The sequence below is a fragment of the Cherax quadricarinatus genome, chromosome 99 (genome assembly GCF_038502225.1).
Source record: "Cherax quadricarinatus isolate ZL_2023a chromosome 99, ASM3850222v1, whole genome shotgun sequence".
Lineage (NCBI taxonomy): Eukaryota > Metazoa > Arthropoda > Malacostraca > Decapoda > Parastacidae > Cherax > Cherax quadricarinatus.
Window position 1 is genome coordinate 6,995,174 of NC_091390.1, and position 6,000 is coordinate 7,001,173.

A 6,000-nucleotide genomic window follows, 5' to 3' on the forward strand; every position below is an offset into this window, starting at 1 on the left:
CTGTGCCTTGTGGAACAGAGCTTTTCACCGTAGCTGCCGCGGACTTTACTCTGTTGACGACTACTCTCTGTGTTCTGTTAGTGAGGAAATTATAGATCCATCGACCGACTTTTCCTGTTATTCCTTTAGCGCGCATTTTGTGCGCTATTACGCCATGGTCACACTTGTCGAAGGCTTTTGCAAAGTCTGTATATATTACATCTGCATTCTTTTTGTCTTCTAGTGCATGAAGGACCTTGTCGTAGTGATCCAATAGTTGAGACAGACAGGAGCGACCTGTTCTAAACGCATGCTGCCCTGGGTTGTGTAACTGATGTGTTTCTAGATGGGTGGTGATCTTGCTTCTTAGGACCCTTTCAAAGATTTTTATGATATGGGATGTTAGTGCTATCGGTCTGTAGTTCTTTGCTGTTGCTTTACTGCCCCCTTTGTGGAGTGGGGCTATGTCTGTTGTTTTTAGTAACTGTGGGACGACCCCCGTGTCCATGCTCCCACTCCATAGGATGGTAAAGGCTCGTGATAGGGGCTTCTTGCAGTTCTTGATGAATACGGAGTTCCATGAGTCTGGCCCTGGGGCAGAGTGCATGGGCATGTCATTTATCGCCTGTTCGAAGTCATTTGGCGTCAGGATAACATCAGATAGGCTTGTGTTAACTAAATTCTGTGGCTCTCTCATAAAAAACTCATTTTGATCTTCGACTCTCAGTCTGGTTAGTGGCTTGCTAAAAACTGAGTCATATTGGGACTTGAGTAGCTCACTCATTTCCTTGCTGTCATCTGTGTAGGACCCATCTTGTTTAAGTAAGGGCCCAATACTGGACGTTGTTCTCGACTTTGATTTGGCACAGGAGAAGAAATACTTTGGGTTTCTTTCGATTTCATTTATGGCTTTTAGTTCTTCCCGCGATTCCTGACTCCTATAAGATTCCTTTAGCTTAAGTTCGATGTTTGCTATTTCTCTGACCAGTGTCTCCCTACGCATTTCAGATATATTGACCTCTTTTAGCCGCTCTGTTATTTTTTTTCGTCGCCTGTAAAGGGAGCGCCTGTCTCTTTCTATTTTACATCTACTCCTCCTTTTTCTTAGAGGAATAAGCCTTGTGCATACATCGAGTGCCACCGAGTTAATCTGTTCTAGGCATAAGTTGAGGTCTGTGTTGCTTAGTATATCTTCCCAGCTTATATCGGTTAGGACTTGGTTTACTTGGTCCCACCTTATGTTTTTGTTATTGAAGTTGAATTTGATGAATGCTCCCTCGTGACTAGTCTCATTATGTCGGTCTGGGGCTCCACGCATACATGACTGAACCTCAATTATGTTGTGATCTGAGTCTATTGTTTTTGATATGGTGACATTTCTTATCAGATCATCATTGTTAGTGAAGATGAGGTCTAGTGTATTCTCCAGTCTAGTAGGCTCTATTATTTGCTGATTTAAATTGAATTTTGTACGGAGATTTAAAAGCTCGTGTGAGTGTGAGTTTTCATCAGAGCTGCCTCCTGGTGTTATTTCTGCAACAATGTGAAGTTACTTATGATCAAACTGACTTATAATTGATTTTATCTTACAGTCTCATGTGACGCTGCTCAAGACATAGTTTTTTTTTTAATTTTGTTAAAAATTGCACATACATATACATACATGGATAGGTATACACCAGGTCATGAAGAAAGTGTACCATGCATAAGAACACAAAACCTAACCTAGCAAGCAACACTCAGGCAAACACATGGGTAACTAGCACCATGGTTTGCATCATACCATTGTATATACACCATGCATCCTACATACTCTAACCTCCCCTGGTTTGTATCATACCATAGTATATACACTATGCATCCTACACACTCTAACCTCCCCTGGTTTGTATCATACCATAGTATATACACCATGCATCCTACACACTCTAACCTCCCCTGCTTTGTATCATACCATAGTATATACACCATGCATCCTACACACACTAACCCTCCCTGGTTTGTATCATACCATAGTATATACACTATACATCCTACACACACTAACCTCCCCTGGTTTGTATTATATCATAGTATATACACCATGCATCCTACACACACTAACCTCCCCTGATTTGCATCATACCATAGTATATACACCATGCATCCTACATACACTAACCTCCACTGGTTTGTATTATACCATAGTATATACACTCTGCATCCTACACACACTAATTAAGTTGGTCGATGGATCTATAATTTCCTCACTAACAGGACACAGAGAGTAGTAGTCAACAGAGTAAAGTCCGAGGCAGGCACGGTGAAAAGCTCTGTTCCACAAGGCACAGTACTCGCTCCCATCTTGTTCCTCATCCTCATATCTGACATAGACAATGATGTCAGCCACAGCACCGTGTCTTCCTTTGCAGATGACACCCGAATCTGCATGACAGTGTCTTCCATTGCAGACACTGCAAGGCTCCAGGCGGACATCAACCAAATCTTTCAGTGGGCTGCAGAAAACAATATGAAGTTCAACGATGAGAAATTTCAATTACTCAGAGATTTAGGTTAGATTTTGCCACCGAAGTGGCTAGTTTATTGTGCACCCCATATCCATCCTGTGGACGGTAGCGCGAGAGCATGTGGATACACAAAAGGCCTAGGAACTAGGCCCCAAAGGGTTAACAGGAATACATATGGATTTATATCTACATATCTATAGTTCACTTATCTGTTACAAGCAAATTTAGGAAATTTGCTTAGTATATCTGGTATCTTATTTTCATTAATAAGATATCTTGACATGTCACATAGGTTATTATACTGTCTCTGTATTCCTCAATAAGTGGACAATTAAGCACATAGTGTTCAAGAGAGTGACCATATGCCTGATCACATAATTTACATTTAGTTTGATCATCATCTGTGTGTCTCCCAAACTGCCAGAAGTACTTGTAACCAAGCCTAAGCCTGGCCACTACAACATCAGTCAGTCTGTTCACATTGCAAGTTGCTCCATAAACATACTTTTCTACGTTCATGTTATCATAGTGGGTTTTAGATCTACTCAGGCTTCTAACTGCATTCCTATAACAATCATCTTCATTATTTACTTCTCTCCTAATATTATTCCTAATGCTAGACACAGTTATACCAAAGTTATATTCTACGTTCTCCTTCTGGATACTCTTCTTGGCTAACATTTCAACTTTATCATGAAGGAGTAATCCAAAGTGTGATGGGATCCATAGCAATTGTACATTAATTCCTTTGTTACTAATTTTTGAGTATCTATACATGGCTTCCCCAATGAGCATGTTGTTGGAGTCATTATATGAGCCAAGAGCCTTCAATGATGACATAGAATCAGTAATGATGATAGAGTCAAGCTCAGTGTCATAGGTTAGCTTTAGCGCCATTAGGATTGCAAACAATTCAGTTTGCAGTGTAGACGCCCAGTTGTTAATTCTTATGCCTAACTGTTGTGATAGAAACACAGGCCTTATCTCTAGGCTTTATTGAACATAGAATTGTTGTGATAGAAACACAGGCCTTATCTCTAGGCTTTATTGAACATAGAATCTTCATAGTACTTCTGCAACAACAAAATATAATGACTAGTACATCTAATAATGGCTTCTACAGGGATGGTGATGTCTTGCATATGTCAAGAGAAAAGTTATAACTACAGGCCACATATTTAAACTCACCATGTAATCTGCATCGGTGATAAATGGATAAAGTAGGAGAGAATCACACACCATATGTTGGTGCCCATGACGCACGCCAAACTGTTGTTGTTGTTAAGGGCCCCTAGAGGTGGTGCAGTATTATCCTGCTGCTGCTCCCCACAGGACCAGTATCACTACAATCTCCCCCTTCTAAAATATCAGAGACAGTAATCTCCCAAACTGTTAGGTGGGCGACGTACACGTCCCGACCTTCGTAGCCCTTGAGCCTCTTCACCAGGTTCGATATTTTCCAGCGGGGTTTGATTAACTGCTGGAGCAGAATCCTCTATTTCCATAGGGGTAGTCTCAAGGGGCTTTCCAGGAGAAAACGAAGCATCTTTCACATCTATTGGTGTATCTTGAGATTCCACACTAATAGGGATTTCAACTGGGGCTAAATGTCTTGTAGATACTGTAGTCTCTTCACCATTTTGGTAGCGAATGTGGGCGTAATGTGGATTAGCTTGCAGGAGCTCTACCTCTTCCACTAAAGGATCCGTCTTGTTCATCCTACGGTGACTCTTCAGGAGAACGGGTCCAGGATGACATAACCAAGTGGGCACGGAGGCTCCCGTAGAGGAACGACGTGAATAGTTGAGGAGTCTTTCATGAGGGGTTGCATTAGTAGCTGTGCACAGCAGTGATCTAATAGAGTGAAGAGCATCAGGTAGGACAGTTTGCCAGTGTTGAACAGGTAGATTGCGCGACTTTAATGTCATTGTAACTGCCTTCCATATAGTACCATTGAACCGCTCCACTTGACCATTGCCTTGAGGGTTGTAGCTTGTTGTTCTGCTGCAGGCAATACCTTTGCTAGCCAAAAACTCCTGAAGTTCGTTACTCATGAACGAGGATCCCCTGTCTGAATGGATATAAGCTGGCATACCAAAAATAGAGAACAACTGTGAAAGACAACTAATAACAGTTGAAGCAGCCATATTTGCACAGGGGAATACAAAGGGAAACCTTGAATATTCATCTACTATGTTAAGGAAATACCTATTCTGATTTGTGCTTGGTAGAGGTCCTTTGAAATCAATATTCAATCTTTCGAAAGGCTGGGTGGATTTTATGAGATGAGTCTTCTCTGGCTGATGAAAGTTTGGCTTGCACTCTGCACATACTCTGCATGCTCTGATCACTTGTCGCACATCTTCCACTGAGTAGGGCATGTTCTTTGATTTGACAAAATGGTACAGGCGTGTAACTCCTGGGTGACACAAAGCCTTGTGGAGAGCTGAGAGTGATTGCAAATCATGACATGCTGCTCCACAGTGGGACCTAGAGAATGCATCAGGTGAGATGTTCTCTTGACCCGGTCGGTACAGAATATCAAAGTCATAACACGATAGTTCCATCCTCCAGCGTAATATCTTGTCATTCTTTATCCTACTTTTGTGCCTCTTGTCGAACATATACATCACGGACCGTTGGTCAGTCCTTATGGTGAAATGTCTACCAGTTAAATAATGCCTCCAGTGGCGAACTGCTTCTATGATGGCCTGGGCTTCCTTTTCTACAGCAGCATAACATTTCTCTGATCCTTGAAAAGTTCTCGAAAAGAAGGCTACTGGTCGTCCTGCCTGAGATAAGACTGCAGCAATGGCAATGTCAGATGCATCCGTTTCCACTTCGAATGGTAGGGACTCATCAATGGCTTGAACTACTGAGTTTTCAATGTCCTGTTTGAGAGTATGGAAAGCGGCTTCTGCTTCCTTTGTCACAGGAAATGTGGTAGCACTCAATGGGCGGACTTTACTTGAATAGTTGTAGATCCATTGTGAGTAATAAGCAAAGAGACCAAGAGTTCTTCGGAGTGACTTTTTGTCTTGAGGCATTGGAAGTTCCCGTAGAGGTCGTAGTCGTTCAGGGTCTGGGAATATTGAACCTCCTTCCACTACATAACCAAGGATGCTAAGCCTTTTAGTTGAAAAAGTGCACTTTTCCTCATTGTAACTGATATTTTTCTTCTTGGCGGCTTCCAAAAACTTATCAAGGTTTGCATCATGTTCCTCCTGGGTCTTGCCACAAATGGTAACATTATCTAAATACGCATAGGTTCCCATGAGTTGCTCTTCCTGAATGAGTGAATCCATAATTCGTTGGAAGCAGGCTACCCCATTGGTGAATCCAAAAGGGACTCTGGTAAACTGATACAGGCCATCACTAGCCTGAAACGCTGTGTATGGTTTATCTTCATTCCTTATAGGGACTTGATGATAGGCACTCTGCAGATCAATTGTGCTAAACACGTAGTACTGAGCAATTTTGTTCACTGTATCGTCAATTCGAGGTAGAGGGTACC